At 37.3% G+C, this 18,601-nt stretch overlaps 1 long non-coding RNA gene across 3 annotated transcripts in view; it reads left to right on the top strand.

Moving 5' to 3' along the window:
• LOC144318516 (uncharacterized) overlaps window positions 1-18,601 on the top strand; it is a 483,084-nt gene that overhangs the window by 194,290 nt on the left and 270,193 nt on the right. The window lies entirely within an intron of this gene.

Genomic DNA, 18,601 nt, shown 5'->3' with positions numbered 1-18,601 from the left:
ATTCTCAGAAAGTGATAGTGCATTAAAATTATTTTTAAATATTCAGATATGAATCCTTGACATTTTATTTCAACATGTGGTTATAGATAGACATCTAAGCAACAAAAATCTCCAGTCCCGCATGCCTTTCATCCCTGCTCCCCAAATCTACCTATCAATATATCTAACTATCTTGATCTTGGTGAATCAGAGAAACGGGTAAATGGAGATTTAAAAAATTGGGAAGAGATGAAATGATGTAGTTTTGACAAAGAAATGTACACTGCAGGTTGCACAACCCCCAAAGAGATCAAAATAAAGTAAATCTAGACCCTGATGCATTAGGGAGGGACTATGAATCAGAAAGTTATACAAAAAGCAAATAAAAATAACCAGAGATTTAATGGCAGTGTATAAACAATAGGTGAAAAAGAGAGAAAACATCAAGTGAATCTACATATTTGGAAGAAAGTCATGCTCTATGGTAAGATGAAGGATAGTGCAGGGGGAGCTAGGCATGAGAGCAAAGGGAAAAAGTGCATATTTCATTGTGCCAGGGAGTGGCAGCCATTGAAAACATAACCCATAATTATAGTAAACCCAATAAACAAAGCAAATATAAAGAGAAGGAGGACTGGAAATAGAAAAAGGAAATTACGTGGTTATTTTCTTCCCTTAAAAGCTACATTCCTTTTAAAGCTCTTCCTTTTGTATTCTGCTTTTCTCATCCTTTTATTTCTCTTCAAGAGGAAGAAACAAGCAAAAATAATTTACAATCATAGATTATCAGTACCCACAGTCCATCTGGTTAGTTTAACCACAACAGAATGTGCGAGAGTGTTTGTATTTGGGGAGAGACGAGCGGGCACTATTATGCACCAATGAAACAATCTAATGTATAAAACTCAGATTCTGTTCAGTAATAAATCCCACTGTCTATGTTATAATCCTGCTTGAAAATGCTCATAGGAATTCAACTTAAAGAATTCCCCTTCCTTTTTTTTTAAGAAGTCAATTGTTTCTGCAATGAATATTCACAATACATGTCCCCACAAAAGACAGCTAATGCATCCAAAAGTGAAACCAGTAAACAGCCACCAGCAATAGAAATTTATGGAATTAGAGAAACCGGACTGGTTAAAATACATGACTGCATTCATTGTTGCAAAATGATTGGATTCATGTCTCATCAAATTTACATTGTGAAGACTGAATATAGTATGATTAGGCATTATTTTAACAACTACATTAAAATACAATTTAAAATAAAATGGCCCTTCATATCATACTAATATCAGTGTTTTAAATAACAAAGGGGATTTTTTTAAAGGAAAGGATTAGCATTTTGTTTCAATCAGTACAAGCAATGAGATTCCAGTTGGGGTCTCAAAGATTCAGGATTTTATTAATATTCCAGAGATGCATTTGTGTTGCCTCTGGGTACACTGAAAAGCCACTTAAACCGCACTTAAAACAGCACTACAGGATCAAATTGATGTGCATCAACCATTTACAATAAAACTTGATTATTATAAAGGCATACATATTTGCATAATTACATGTTTGATTTTTTGATAATGCAGCATACAGGACAAAATGTTGCTTCATGTAGAAACACATCATCAAAAAGCACCATCTGCTGTAGTATTTAATGCACTGCACACTGATCAAAAATGTTGAAGATGGATTTCTGAGTATCAAAAAGAAAGAAGCCTGAGTTGTATTTACACAGGCAGTATGGCTGGCTGGATCATGTAGAAAGGAGAAATAAAATTCAGGCAAAACATGGTATAAAAAGATAAGAGCCATACATCTTCAAACACAGAAATGAGCACTTTCACAAATATGGCATAAGAGATTTGGATATGTTTATATGATGTCATCCTTGCATTTAGTAAATTCTCAGAATCTAGATTCTATATTTAGAAATGAAACACTTTAGAATAATTGCTTATGAATAGGGTTATCCTTGGAGAAGCTTCCATTATGTATGGCAGTGGATTTGGAAAGGAGGAAAAAAACCCTCCATTTTTCATTGTGCACTAAAATGAGGATAGTAACAATGATTATCTTGGATAGTAGAATCATAGATAGTTTTTTTCTTCTTTCCTTTTTTTTTTTTTAACTTAGTCTTCCTAATTTTTATGTAATGTACATTTAAAAACTATATAAAATAAAAAAATAAAGAAAAACATAAAAATATAAAAGTTGAAGATCAATTTTCTAAAGGAATGTTCTAGGAAAAGAAAACAAAGCCAAAAGAATGCACACAAAAAATACCAACATGGAAAACAAACTTTTGGATGCTTTGCAGAGCACTTAGCAGAGTAAAAGATATACCTGTGGGATGAATAGAAGCTATCTGGCCATGAGTGTGATGCGAAGAAACCACAGATCATAAGGACATAGTTTCAGAAATGGAGTTGCACTTCTCAGAGAAAAGAAATGACCTTTTCATCAAACCCTATTAATTCAAAGCCTACAAAAATTATTTAAAACCATACATATTCTTGTCTAGGTCTTTTGCCATGTGAGTCCCCAAAGAGGCTTGACTTAAGAAAAAAAATCCTATATATGAAGAACAAGTGATAAATTAGGGAAATTGGAAAATAGTGGAACTTGAGGTGAATTAAATTGGTGTCCTACCCCTAGTTCCAAGCCAAAAAAAAAAAAAAAAAAAAACCAACGGTGAAGTATTACTCTAATCATACATTTGTTATTATAGACAGAAAAAATAAAATCTTGTTTGTATTCCATATAAATATTGAGAGTTAACAAAACAAAAGTTTAATAATACTCTCAGTTTTATCCAATCAGGAGTCCTAATGGTTGGAGAGGGAAAATGTTCTGAGGAAAAGTTCTAAAAGCTTTCCAAAATGAGAAACGTGGGGCCCAAAGGGCCATAAATCAAATACTGGAAAACCTCCACTTTGGAGTGATGCTGAGGAATTCTGGATCTAGTGTTTCTTTGACATTGGCAGCTTCATACCCTTCATTTCCTGTCTGGAACCCCTGCAGGAAGTTATTATATGCACACAAATAGAAATGGTCATGCAGATACTCTGGCAGGTGAAAGAAGGCCAGTGGGGAGGAGTTGGCTACTCTCTGTACATGTTCTCTTTGCTGACCATTCACTTGAACATTAAAGAAGACACTGCACAAGGGCCATAGCTACAGACACCCACCCAGGCACATCTTATGTCTTAAGATCCAAGGGCAAATCTGTTGTCTTGGTGAGGGACATTTTAACACATTTAAGATATGGAAATATATGTATGTGTGTGTGTGTGTATATGTGTGTGTTGGGAGAAAAGCCTTTGGAAAATATGCCATGACACACTAGAAAAAAATGGAAGTTCTTTTTCTTTTTTTTTTTTTTCGCCTGTAAATATTAGTATTAGACTCCCTTTTAGGGCTTTCACTATTTATTTTCATAATCTTCTTTTTTTCATTTTTATTAAGTTTCTTTTCAGATTATGAAAATAATACATATTTAGAGTAGAAAATCCACAGCTATAGGAAAGGGTAAAGAAGGAAATGATCAGTAATCTGACTTTTCACCTACTTAGCTTTTAAATTTCTCATAATAAAGTTAGAAAATATTTTTAAAATGAAAAAAAAAAACTTTGATTCATTTAGAACACCCCAGTAAAAAAAATAATAATAATAAGCATTTTTATGACAAAATAGATATTAATGGTAGAAATTCAAATATCACTGGAAAAATACATGGTACCTCACTTTTAATAGCCTTCTTCTGGCCTCATTTGGCTAATGCTCCTCACCCCTGGGTAAGGAAATCACAGAACCAAGGGAAAGCACCCCAGCTTACTTGTAGACCATGTTCCAAGCAACCAGGAGTCAGAATTCTCTGTCCAGAATCCACCGTCAAAGCCCTCACATCTTCCGTGGGCATTCCAAGGGAGGGTTGCATTGTAGTTTGGGTACATCTTCAGGTCTGCATGGTACCCAAGGGACAGCTGACTACAGATGATATGGAGAAAACTTTCACAGTCAGGCTGGAATGTCCACATAGGTACTCATGAGGCTCTTATGTTGTGAGACACAGCTTAAGGTGGTAAGAGAAGTGAAGTGGGCAGCAGGATGAGGACAGGAGAAGAATTCAACAGAGTCTGAAAATAATGTATTTGAATCTGGCCATCCAGGTCATTATGATGATGTATTTGTTAAGGAAGGAGAATAGAACATGTCTCACTTACTAGTTTTGTTAGCCTGATTTATAACCCTTAAAGATTTTGACATATGGTATGTTGGCCTACATGTGTACTTTTGTTCCTGAAACTAAAAATGTTAGGTGCAGGCCTGAGGCAACAGAATGTTTTCATAGGGTTTTTGTGCAGAAAAGCAACAGTAGTTTAGTTCTGAATATTTCTGTGTTTCTTCCTTAAAAACAAATGAGCAATAAGAGAATATATAACAATGGTCACAAAATCTATTTCCATTGAAACTAGGAAACAGAAAAAAAAGTATATATATATATATATATATATATATATATATACTTTCAAAAATGTATAGTATATATATACTATCAGACTGCCCTATAGAACACCAAGACAGAGTAGTAAGAAGGTGTGGGCAGATTGAGAGGCTGAGTGGATACAGAACTCACAGATTCCCCAGAAAACATCTATTACTAAAAAGACAAAACTCTATCCCAAGCAGGAACTCCTGGGAAGTAGGCTGAAATTTAACAAGAAGAAGCCTATTTAGAGGTGAGAAAAGTATGCAGTGGGCCCAAAGATAGGTTTTGGAATACTACAGCACAAACAAACATATAAGTAAATAAGTAAATCAATAAATCAATAAAGGTACCAAAAGAGTGGATAATTTTGGAAAGCAAGGCCTATACCCATATGGGTATGAAAAGAGCAGTAGCTGGTAAAAGAACCAGGCAAATGTAGGACTGGATGAATAAATCCTCCTGAATTAAATTTGGTTCTAGAAGAATTGCACCATATTTTAAAGAAAATATTCATCTCTGTAGTAACCAAAAGTGTTTGACCTCTAAAGCCTTGAGGAAGATACTGTCACTTCTTTCTCTAAGAAACTCCAGCTATTACCAAATCCAGAAGAATCCAACTCATTCAATATAAGTATCAAATAAAGAATAAGCACAGCACATATACAAAGACATAAGGAAAAATGCTTTTGAAATTTAGCAAAACTTTTCTGCAAATGCAATTTCAACAGGAAGAAAATTATCCACAAAGCAGTTGAAAATCATAATTCAATATTAAAACTCTCCTGAAACAATTACTGTTATAAAAGAAAACCACTAAAAGAAATATATCAAGGAATTATTGATTATAATCAAGGTATCAAAAATATGAGAAAGAAAAAAATATGAGAAAGTAAAGCAAGTACTGGTAGGATTCAAGAAAGAAATGGATAAAATAAAGTTACCTCAGAAATGAAGACTAATAATTAGTGTGAGGAAATAGACATTGCAGAGACTAAGAGACAAGGGTAGAAAATAGAAAAGCAAAGTGAAACAGGAATGAGGAAAAAAATTAAAGTATAGTCATAGAGAAAAAAAATGGGGAATATAGAAGACAAAGAAAATCCATTTTGTGCATTAGTAAATTTCCCCAAAAGAAGACCAAAAAGAAAAAAAAATAGAAAGAATAAATAATTTAAGAAAGCTCTTGAAGTGGAAGAAGATTATATATATATATATATATATATATATATATATATATATATATATATATATATATATAATAGGGTGCCTGGGTGGCTCAGTTTGTTGAGCATCTGACTCTTTTTTTTTTATTTCTTTTTTAAATTTTTATTTATTTATGATAGTTACAGAGAGAGAAAGAGAGAGAGGCAGAGACATAGGCAGAGGGAGAAGCAGGCTCCATGCACCGGGAGCCCGACGTGGGATTCGATCCCGGGTCTCCAGGATCGCGCCCTGGGCCAAAGGCAGGTGCCAAACCGCTGCGCCACCCAGGGATCCCGAGCATCTGACTCTTGATTTCAGCTCAGGTTATGATCTCAGGGTCATAAGACTGAGCCCTGCTTTGGGCTCTGTGCTCAGTCGGGAGTCTGCTTGAGATTCTCTCCCTGTCTCTGCCTCTGTCCCTCCCCCTGCTAGCTCTTTCTGTCTCTTTCAAAATAAATAAAATCTTTAAAAATGTATGTATAGGGATTCCTGAGTGGCTCAGCAGTTGAGCGTCTGCCTTCGGCCCAGGGCATGATCCTGGAGTCCTGGGATAGAGTCCCACATCAGGCTCCCTGCATGGAGCCTGCTTCTCTCTCTGCCTATGTCTTTGCCGTCTTTGCCTCTCTCCCTTTCTGTCTCTCATGAATAAAAAATAAAATCCTTAAAAAATATATATATATGTATATTATAAACTGAAGATATATATACATATATATGGATATATATAAACTGAAGATATATATATGTATATATATATATATATATATATACATATATATATCTCCAGGATGCCATGCAGGTGTGCCGCAATGTCCTCTTGGACCCCCAGCTGGTTCCAGGAGGTGGGGCCTCTGAAATGACTGTGGCCCATGCCTTGACAGAAAAATCCAAGGCCATGACTGGTGTGGAACAGTGGCCATACAGGGATGTTGCCCAGACCTTAGAGGTCATCCCTCACACCCTTATGGGGCCAGCACTACTCGTCTGTTTACCTCCCTTCGGGCCAAGCACACTCAGGAGAACTGTGAGACATGGGGTGTAAACGGTGAGACAGGTACCTTGGTAGACATAAAAGAACTGGGCATCTGGGAGCCACTGGCTGTAAAGCTGCAGACATACAAGACAGCTCTTTAAGAAAGCTCTTAAAGAGTGTGTGTGTATACACACACACACACACACACACACACACACATACTTGTATCTCTAGTCCTACCGTAACCCTTCCTCTGACATCTTGACTCATATACCTATCTATATAACACATTCTCATGGATGCTTCATGGTCAACTCACATAAATATATCTAAGACCCAGTTCTTATTTACTTCTGAAAACTTTCTTCCATCCTCCCTGTCTTTGGCACCATCATCTACATGGTTGCTCAGACATGAAACCTGGGAATCACTCCTAATTCCTCTTTCTCTTCCTCTACATCTAATTGATCATTAAATTCAATTATCTCTGTCTCCTTAAAATATTTGAAGGTGAATTTCACTTCACAACTTCAGTGTCCAAGTTATCATGTTCTTAAGCTATATATATATATATATATATATATATATATATATATATATATATCCTGTTTCTTTGGAGAACCCTAATAGAGTATTCAAAATGAAATACAATGTTAGACTCTTTTAGCACAATCAAAGATAATCAGGATATTATTTCTTCTGAGAATGAATTTTTAAATGTCATACTTCAGGTATTCATGGTTTCAAGCCACTTTCTATTCTATTCTATTCTTATGCAAAAGGTCAGTAAGTAGAGATGCTAATGTGCCAAAGTAGGCTAGAGTAGATAATGGCATAATAGTCCCAAGAATACTGGTAACTGTTTCTTGAAGTATTACTGACTTTGAAGTGAAATTTTATCCCAGAGTGGTGCTATCTTCTACGGCTCACTCTTTGATCCTACATGTCACCTCAGGCAATCTATTTTCAGTCAATCAAAAAAACACTTATATGCCTGCAAAAATCATTAAGTTATTCAACAAATAATTATTTAGTGCTACTAGGTGACAAGCACTCTGACAGGCACTGGATATATTTTGGTCAATTATGCAGAGCCTTCTACAGAGCCAAGTAGAAGAAATAACAAGAAACAAATAGCAACAAAATGAGTAGATAAATATATAATTACAAATTAGAGAAACAGGACACAGAGATAAAGAATGAATGGGAAATTGACAAAGTTAGGTCACCAGGGAAGATTTCCCTAAAAAGATGACATTAAGCCAGGACCTAAAGGACATATTAAGTCCTTCGTGAGAACATCAGGGAGAGTGGAGTTCTAAGCAAAGGAAACACTGTGTGAAGGATTGAGATGAGAATGAAACCAACATGCTTGAGAAAATATCAGGAGTCCGTGAGTCTAGAGTGTAGAGAGCAAAGGAATATTGGTTTAGGCTGAGCTTGGGGATTTGGGGAGGAGGTTGACCAGCAGGGCTTATAGCCACATCAGTAAGCCTGGACTTAAGACAAAGTACAAAGTGAGATTTTATTTCAGAAGTGTCATGCTGAGATCTGTGTTTCAGGAAAGATTATTCCTATGGTTGTGTAGAGGATCAATTAGGGATGGGTAGGGCTATGGCCTGTGCACATGGAGATAAATTTGGGGGTATTGCAGAAGCTAAGTTTAAGAACATGATAACTTGGACACTGAAGTTGTGACAGTGAAATTCACCTTGAAATATTTTGAGAAGACAGAGATAATTGGATTTAGTGATCAATTAGATGTAGAGGAAGAGAGAGAGGAATTAGGAGTGATTCCCAGGTTTCATGTTTGAGCAATCATGTAGATGATGGTGCCAAAGACAGGCAGGATGGAAAAAGGTTTTCAGACGTAAATAAGAACTAGGTCTTGGATATATTTATGTGAGTTGACCATGAAGCATCCATGAGAGTGTGTTATATAGATAGGTATATGAATCAAGATGTCAGAGGAAGGGTTACAGTAGGACTAGAGATACAAATATAAGTGTTGTTGGCCTGAACTAGTATTTTCAGTCATGATGATGAATAAGATAATTTATGGAAACATTATGCTTGGGAGTACTAAAAAAATAAGAGTACTAAAAAAATCAGTTTTTAGAGATGTGATAGAGGAGATACAAAGAAGACTTAGAAGGAATGGATAGAAAAGCAGAGAAAACACAGGAAAACATGGAATCATGTAAGCTGAGAACAGACAGAACTTTGAGAGAATAGTAGATCAATTATTGAATGTTGTTGAAAGTTCTAATGAGGTGAAAATGTGGATTTCGTAATATGGAGGCCATTAGTGACAAATTGGGTTACAAGGATGAATGCTAGTTTCAAGTGAATTGTGAAATGGACATGAAGTGAAAAAGGTGAAGGCACTGTGTATACACAACTATTTTATGGGATTTTATTGTGAAATAGAAGAATGAGATGGTAGCTGGAAGAAGTGGATTGATATAGAACTCTTTAATTTCATTTTTTAGGATGGTCATTGTAGATTATATTATATACTGGTGGGACTAACTTAGTAGAGAAGGTGTGACAGAAGCTTGAAGTTCCTGAGAAGGTAAGAGGAATGGAATCCCAAGCACAAATAAAGGACAGCTTTTGAACAAAAGAGGACACATTCAATTGTAAAGATAGAAGTACACAATAGGAATTGTAGATAGTGCTTTCAGATTTTCCAGTAGACAGCTCCTATTCTTCTCAATGAAGTATGCAGAAAGAGAGGAGGGGGTGGCTTCAAGGAAAGGTGATGGTAGAGCAGAGTATTTTTTTAAGACTTTATCTATTTATTCATGGGAGACATACAGAGAGAGAGAGAGGCAGAGACATAGGCAGAGGGAGAAGCAGGCTCCCCACAGGGAGCCCTATGCAGGACTTGATCCCAGGACCCTGGGATCATGCCCTGAGCCAAAGGCAGACACTCAACCACTGAGCTACCCAGGTGCCCCAGACAAAGTCTTTAAAGAAAAAGAGCTGTTCACCAGGCAAGTTGTGGTGCATGGGAGGAAAAATGGGGCAGAGTGAAGGGCATTTGATGAAGAGTCATCTGTTGACAAAATCACCAAAGATGAAAAAGAGTCCTAGTGCATTAGGCAACATTGAACTAGATTCAATACATTAATACAGCTGGAGCAAAGGAGCAAGAGCTAAGAGTTAGGATGGTGTTCTGTAGGCAGTATGGCACCACTAAAAGCTGTAGACAGTCCTAAGAAAAATGTTACACAGACTACATGGCAGATCATGCATTTGAGAGAGACAAACTAGTGACAAATCAATAAGGAGACTATTGCAGTGGTCCAGGTGGGAGATGATCATATCCTGAATCAAGGCAGTAGCAGCAGGAATAGAGGAGGAAACACAGATCAGAAAGGGATTCAGAACATTTATTTGACAGGCCCTAGTTATCAAATAGTGATAGGGAAACTAAACAGTGAAAGGAGGTGAAAGTTTACGGGATGATCTTGGTGCGTAGCTGCATTTAAAATGCAACAGAGAAGGAACAGCTAAAGGTGGGGAAGAAAAATCAGGAAGAAATGCAGTTGTCCTGCAGTCAAGGTAAGAGAGCATAAGAATGACCATATCAAAGGCACAAAACAGTAAAAACCTTTGGACCTGAAACAGAAAACTATCCATTGTAACTATTATTTGCAAAAGGGAATTACAGAGTTGATAATAAGGAATTCTGAAAACTAAATAAAAGTCAGTTTTAATGGGCTCATCATTACAAATTTGTTTAGCATAAAATAAAGTGAATATCATTGGCACCTGTGTTATTTCATGTTGGGATATGTAAAACAGTTATATAACTTTCTCAGATTCACTCACCATCATACTCCCCAAACTGTTTTCCTCTAAAGGTCATAAGTTCCTCAAACATAATTTCTTCTTTCCATGGGGATTTTCAGAAACATAACCTTCAAGGTAGGAAAGGAAATACTCTATCTGAGAATAGGTTCTGCAATCAGTTAGCCACTGAACCTCCTTTTTGTTTCCTCATCTGTAAAATGAAGTATTTGAATTACATGACCTCTAGGGTCTCTTCCATGGTGAGATGTCTATGAGCCTGTGAATTTAGCCATTATCTCCAAAACGTTCCTGCAACTCTCATAGTACTCCTGGCAACGAGACTGAAAGTGTTGGATCTGTAGACCACAGCCTGCCTACTTGCCTGCTTGTTATTTACTTAAATAAGTTTCTTCTCCCTTTGTGTCCCAATATCCATTTTTGTGAAAACAGAGACATATTTGCAAAGACATAGCCTAGAATTATAGAAATTGAACACGCAAGGTGCTTTGCACAAAGTAAACACAAAGTAAACATCAAAGATTTTCTGGATTGGGTTAATATAGAAATAAATACACAGAGGTTGTCTGCTCCATGGTACTAGGTCCCACTGACTCCCTTCTCTAGTTCCCCAACCATCTACCTCTTTTTTAATATCTCCAGACAGGGAACTCCTAATATCACAGGGGTACTAGTGAGTCTTTACAGCTGACATGGAGGGTGACAATAGAGCAGCTGGGAAGAGAATCTGGGTAACATTTCCAATCAGTGTCAGATGGCAGTGTCAAACAGAGGAAGCAGGAAACCCAATCTGAGAAGCTGAACTTCAGTAGGATTGAGGGTCTTCCAGGGATACACTGTGAAGGAAGAATAATGAAAGTAATAATAATATAAAATAATGTGAAGCTCTATCAGGATACATCCTAGGAATTTTACAGGAAAAAGAAATGTTTATTCTTAAAATAAAAACATATAAGCTCTGAGTCCACTGTGATTTGCTAATCCTGAAAGCCTGAGCTCCATTTCACTCCTTAGTCAAATAGGAGATGCTATTCACTTTTTACACAATCCTCTTAGGTTTTTCCAAAGAATAACCTAAAATTTATCTTTATGATAGCTTTGCTCACAAGTCGTGGGATACATTACATCATTAGCATGCCAGATCTTCAGGTATCTGAAGATGTCAATTATATTATCTATTTTTTAAAATTTTATAATATTTCAGGCAGCAAAAATGGTTTTGAGTATTGGACTCAGCTTAAGGACCATGGTATCACAGATTGAATTCAAATCTTGCACCCCTTGTGATGTCATTTCCTTTTTACTCTAAGCTAATGAATCTCCTAAAATTTGTATCATTCTCATGCATATTTTTAATTTTTACTACCAATGAATGTATCTATAAAAGGTTTATTTCACATTTTTGTTTTTAAACTTTGTATACATGGTATTATACTGAACCTCTCTAATTCTGCCATTTGCCTTTTCTCTTAAAATTCTGCATTTGGGATTTTATCCATGTTTCTACATAGAACTCAAGTGTGGTTTTCAACGGGAGTATCTGAATGTATAAATATACCACAGTGCATTCATTATTCCCCTGGACACTCAGAGGGATGAACTGCTATCTTTGAAAGTGGAAATCTTCAACTGTCTGAATATTCCTGACCCCAGATGGTGTTTTCTGAGTCTGATTGGGAGACTGATACTAGACAGGCCTCATCTACAGCCTACAGGAAAGCCTAAAGACCATTTAGTGAACAGTCTAGTAAGAGAAGGAGGCATTTTGATTTTTTTCTTCCTTTTCCCAGGTAGAAAAATCCAGAGCGCATGTTGAAATGCAGTTACAATCATTTTTAATCTTATTTGTACATAAAGAGGTATTTCTCTCTAATTAAATACAGTAATAAAACCAAGAGAGTAGGATACTTCAAAAAAGGAAAGGAGATCTAAGTAAGCGTTTTGCAGAAGCCATTTATTCTGCTGCTGTGGAAAGGTCAAATATTGGGACTAGTAAGAGCAATGGTCCCAGGGTTTTGCCTCATTGTCATATGGCATTACCCACTGGTGCCCTGTAATAGCCATCTGACTTTGTGCTTTGTATAACTATCTAAACACACATTTTACACACACCTACATACACTTTATTTGTGTACACTTACACACATGTGACTGGAAAAATAGGTATCAAAAAGTAAAGGTAGTTCTCTATAAGTATGGAAGTTAGGGGTGGTTTCATATCCTCAGTGCTGGCACCTAAATGGATACTGGAGACACAGTGGGGAACTACACAAATGTGGACTTGCCCTGCACTAGAATTTTCTAAATACTATGCTAGAAACATGAATTCATTTGGAAATAAAACAAGACTGATAAAAGTTAACACTTTAAAACAATCTATCAGATATGCTATCTGAATGAAGCTATGAATGGAAAAACATAATTTGTTTAATTGCAACTGTTTCCCTAACAAGATAAAATTGCATCATTTAAGATGTTACTAATATGGTTAAGTAAATTCTTTTGCTGAGACCTCTGTAGCCATTTAAAAAGAGTATTGAGGTTATGGAGGGTGAAACAGACCTTTGTCCATACATTCTGTTTGTCTTGGGATAGGGGCAGGCTGTGAATGGAGAGAAACTGAGTAGACCTGTATGAAATCAGCCAGCTGGATTTGGCTCCCTATAGCCCTCTCCTACTTGTCCTCTCCATCCCGGGCACACTGTCCAAATTCACATCTTCAAGGTTTTTTTTTTTTTTTTACTGTGGCAGTCATTCTTCCTTGCCCTGACTCCTCTGCTTTCTGATTCCCATCATAACCACTCTGCATAGAGAAACAAAAATAATTCTAAGATTATCTGTTGTTTTTACTAAAACTCATTTACATGGAAGTTTCAGCCCCTCACCTATGACAGTATGTATTCAAGATTTCTCAATCTCTTGGATTGGGACTTCTTAAGTCCTAAAACCATCCATGGCAACTTCATAGGTACCCAGTCAGGTGATCTCCGTCCAAGCAGGGCCTATCCAGAAGAGTAATCTGTAGGATGCTTATTATTTTGTCTCGGACTATTTGTAATATGTTGTGTCTTCTTTGGCCATGTCTTAACATCTTGGGTGGATCCCATAGTTTTCCAGTCATTTTGTTGCCTAAAAAAGAATCCCAGTCAAGTTCAATTCATTACATTATAGCCCAATTTAAAATTTGAATCTCACATTTACTTTAATGTAGTTGGAAATGATAGAAAAGTATCACTGGTTCAGGCAGAAACTCAGAGATAAGTTTCAGCAAATGCATATATCCCTATTTGTTTTTTGAGCATCCTACTGAAAAAGAGGCATGTTTGAGACAGGGCATTGCTAGATTCACTGTGGGACTCTACTTCAGGAAGGGAAGGAACCTCTTTTCCGCTTTTTTTTTTTTTTTTTAAGATTTTATTTATTTATTCATGAGAGACAGAGAGAGAGAAAAAAAAAAAAGCAGAGACACAGGCAGAGGGAGAAGCAGGCTCCCTGCAGGGAACCCAACATGGGACTTGATCCCAGGTCTCCAGGATCACACCCTGGGCCGAAGATGGTGCTAAACCACTGAGCCACCCGGGCTGCCCTCTGTTCTTTTAACAGGACAACCATACACATGGCTTTACAGGGATGAATAAACATCTGGGGCTCAGGAACCAAGCATTCTTAGCTTTGGTGGCAGATGTTTAGGAGAGTATTGGAAAATGTCAGCTCTCTGCATCTGGAGACCCTGGGCCCATGAGAAGTTGACTTGGAAGGCAGCTTTTCCTGAGGGAATGGAGAGGGGAAGACCCCAGTATCTGTTAGCCCATTATCAGGCAACCTCAAGACAGCTTGCAGGATAATTTAAATTACTGAACACTCCTACTTGTCTTCACAGAAGCTCTTCCTCTCATCAGAGCTCAGGCCTGACTCTTGGCTCAAGGGTTTGTAATGGGGAGCAGAGCAGCGGCTATTCTCATACTCCTGCTGCTTGTCTGTCTTAAGACCTTCAATACTCAGGTAGTTGAAGCTGAGGTTCGGATGAAGAAAGGAGTTAAAAAGGTTTTTTTCTTAACTGATGCTTCTTTGAGATTTTATATTATTTATTTTTAAAGATTTATTTATTTTACAGAGAGTGTGCATGTGCACAAGTGTGCAGGGCAGGGGGGGTTGGAGGCAGGGGTAGGCAGAGGAAGAGGGAGAAGAACACACTTCACTCTGAGCATGGAGTCCTAACTAGGGCTCAATCCCACGACCCTGAGACTATGACCTGAGCCAAAATCAAGAGTCAGACGCTTAACCGACTTAGCCACCCAGGTGTCCCATGCTCTGAGATTTTAATTGGCTGACAATACTTGGTACATGACAGCATTTAGTGCTGGATCCTTGTAGGGGCATAAGATGACACCTTCATGTCATCCTCCTTAATTTTTACCACTTGATGTACCCACTTTAGTCTCTTGCCCATCAAAGCATTCATGGGTGTGGTACCAGCCAGATAGCTCAAACCTGATTATTGATCCTCAGGAAATTTATTCACCCAACTCATCTGTGTGTTCATGCCAAACACAGAGAGTACAGCATTCCCACACTGCCTCCTCATGTTGCTGGTCTTTTTCTCTCCAACTTCTTCTCCCTTGCTCAAATATACACACATGTGTGATTAGAAAATCCAGGGGTGCCTGGGTAGCTCAACTGGGTAAGCATCTGCCTTTGGTTCAGATCATAATCCCAAGGTCCTGGGATAGAGTCCTGCATAAGGCTTCTTGCTCAGTGGGGAGTCTGCTTCTCCCTCTCCCCCTGCTCATTCTCTGTCTCTCTTGCTCACTCTCTCTCTCTCAAATAAATAAATAAAATCTTCAAAAAAAGAAAAGAAAAGAAAATCCATCACATAAGCAGACATTTAACTGAGAGATGGGGTATTGCTTCTCCCTTAAGAGGGCTTGTTCCCTCACAGTCCCTGGGATTGTGTCTCTTGGAATATATCCCCTCTCTTGGAGAGGGAACATATTCCATCGCTGTCTGCACAGAGATGGGAAGGGAATAGCCACAGCCCTGTTCCTCTAGCTGCTAATTTTGTCTTGCCTGATGAGGCTAAGAGCTCAAGTTTCTGTTGAGGCCCTTTTAAATTTTTCCCCTAACTAGGCAGTCTGCAGTCCACTCTGTGCCCGCAGGGCCCACGGGTCAGTCAGAGGCTGTAGCAGGTTTTGTACACAGAATCAGAGTCTCCCCTGCTCTAGCTCTCTCCTTTCAAGGGTATGCTCTCAATTGCCAGCAGCAGGAGTTGTCCTGGACTCTGTGCTCTTCAGGTCAGAAAGATGGCCAATTTCTGTTGGAACCTCAGCACCCATACCCATACTACGTCAGGACTATAGACCACACTTGGGTGAAAACTGCAGAAATGGGAAAAGCGCCCTATGTGGTGTCATTTTTAGTTTTGGCTCTCTCCCCAAAATCTGTTCCTTTTGTTCAGTCTCCAGTGCCTTTGCATAGTTGTTTTTTTGCAATTTTTGTTGAGAGTTTATAGTTGTTATCTATGAGAAGATTAATTCTCTGGGAGCTTACTTTGTCTTACCAAAACAGAACTGTCCTTATCCCTCTTATGTTCCCTACACCACCTCCTGCAGTGTTTTGTACCTAGTGGGGACTCAACCAATCAGAGTAATGAAGAATTAATGAAATGGCATTGCTTTCCTTCCCTCTCTTTCACATTGTTCTTATTACACTTTTGCTTCCAGAGGTACAGTCCACCAACTGTGGCCCAGAATTTCTATTTACTGAAACTCTACAATACTCAGGATACTTAGGAGAACCCAGCAGGGAGTGAGAAGGATAAAGAAAATTTTTCTGCCTTTGAAGAGCTGGTGATCCTGGATGGCCCTCTGTATATCCAAAGGAAGGCTAGGGAAGGCCTAGCAAAGTGGAACCCAGAACCAGGGCCCAGTCCTAGAGATTAAAGGCAAAGAAAAACAGATTTTATAGCCTGAGCAGTGAAGAATCTTGTTGCTTTGCAAAGCATGTTAGTATTATGCGTGGTTAGAGAATGTTAGAAGAGGAAAAGATGGAAGATTGAGGTGGGCCAAGTCTGTCTCTGAGTATTTTTATACACCAGTAACTTTTATCTCTTCTCCAGTTCTCCATTTCTCCTTTTAAATGTATTCCTTCTCCCTATTCAAGTAATACCAGAAAGCTCCTCCAAATCCCAAAGGGCATTTTCCCCAGGAACATTTCTCTGAAAATCTTGACCTCTTCAAAATTCTTTTCACCTGTGGAGTTTTCATTTTTTTGTTTACTTTTCTCAGCTAACCTGGAAAAATATTTTATTACAATTGTTATCATATATGTGTTTTCTGTTCCATATAATAATAGTAATTCATATCTTTTAAGGGAAATTTTGAAATTATTGTCATGTGTAAGGAAAATAAAAACGGTTCAGAATTTGGAACTCAGTTGATCACTTATTTTAATGACCATCATAAGTGCTTTTTCTATTTAAATAATCTTAACAATATTACGATATTATTTAACTTGATTTTTTTCATTTCATGCCACATCATGAATATATCTTAGAGCTTTATATAGTCTCAAAAAACAAGATTTTAAAATCAGTTTAGTTTTTTATCTTATTGTACCAGGAGGAGTATAAACATATATCAGCTTCTCCAAAGTATGTTGATTTGAAGAAAATCAAGAAGTGAAGAAACATGCTCATGATTTTGGTCAACTTAAGTTCAGCTTGGGCTAAGAAGTCCTAACTTATTCCCAAATTGGGTAATTATAGCTGTTGAAAGAAACTGGGTAATAATTATTCAGGAATAATATTTACTTATCAAGACTTTAATGCCCAAACAAGCTCCATTGTTTTAAACAGATTTCACAGTCAGAAGTGGAGATTCCCAATGCCTAAATTCTTTGTAGATTGGTTTTGCTGAATTACAAAATTTGACTAGAGTTATAGAAGTTCATATTTAAGCTAGTTAGTTTTGAAAAGAAAGAGATTTTTAGGGACGCCTGGGTGGCTCAGTGGTTGAGCATCTGCCTTCAGCTCAGAGAGTAATCCCAGGATCTGGGATTGAGCCCCACACCAGGCTCCCTGTGAGAAGCCTGCTTCTCCATTTGCCTGTGCCTCTGCCTCTCTCTCTATCTCTGTGTCTCTCATGCATAAATGAATAAACCTTATAAAAAAATAAAGAGATTTACATTATTAGAAGAAAGATATTCTGGAATTCTGTTACAATCAACAACATTCTTGTTTAAGCCCTCAAGTGTCTCATGTGGGGATAATAGTTAATAAAAATAGTAGTAATGTAATGCATGCAGCCACTGTGTTCTAGAAAGCATAGAGGAATAAACCTCAAGGTGAAATCAATGCTCTCCTGTAAATAACTTTATCATTCGTATTCATACTTCAAATATCACCTCAGATGATGACAATGATGAGGTTAATAGCTAACTTTCAATGAGCAATTACTCTATGCCAGAAAATAGTCTAAGCACTTCAGATATATCAATTATTAAGTCCTCTAAATTGCCCTTTAAGACAGATGCTTTAATTAGCACCACCTTATAGCTAAGAAGATTGACACATGGAAATGTTAAGGAAATTGTCCATTGTCACCTCTATGAACTGAAGGAGCCAAAATTTGGACCCAGGGAGATAGACCCTACAGGCAGTACTCCTAACTTGAGATTTATCATTATGCTATTCATAGCATATTAATTAGTATTGTGGTTGGCTTAATTTTAAGGAATGCATTAATTAATTTTCTCAAATAAATGTTTATAATGCCTGTCATTTATGAGGCATTGTGCAACATTTGAAACGTTTTTGTACACACTGCTTTGTTCAATCCACACAAACACTTATGTTTAACAGAAAAGGAATATAGACCTCAGATGAGTCAAGTGACTTGTCATTAATTATATCACTAAAAGAAACAGAATCAGAAAAAACAAGTGACTATTGCCAGGGCTTCTAACTTCTTCTTCATTGCCCTTGTCAACCATGAAGGCATCAAATGTACATTATGCTAATGATTCAAGTAGGAGCTCAAGACAGATTTTGTCAACTTTGAAATCTCATTATAAACCTAGGAAACATCATTGCAGCCAACATTAATAAAAATTATGACATCTCTGAAAACCTGTGCTACAGATAA

The sequence above is a fragment of the Canis aureus genome, chromosome 8 (genome assembly GCF_053574225.1).
Source record: "Canis aureus isolate CA01 chromosome 8, VMU_Caureus_v.1.0, whole genome shotgun sequence".
Lineage (NCBI taxonomy): Eukaryota > Metazoa > Chordata > Mammalia > Carnivora > Canidae > Canis > Canis aureus.
This window is presented reverse-complemented; position numbering and strand designations above follow the sequence as displayed.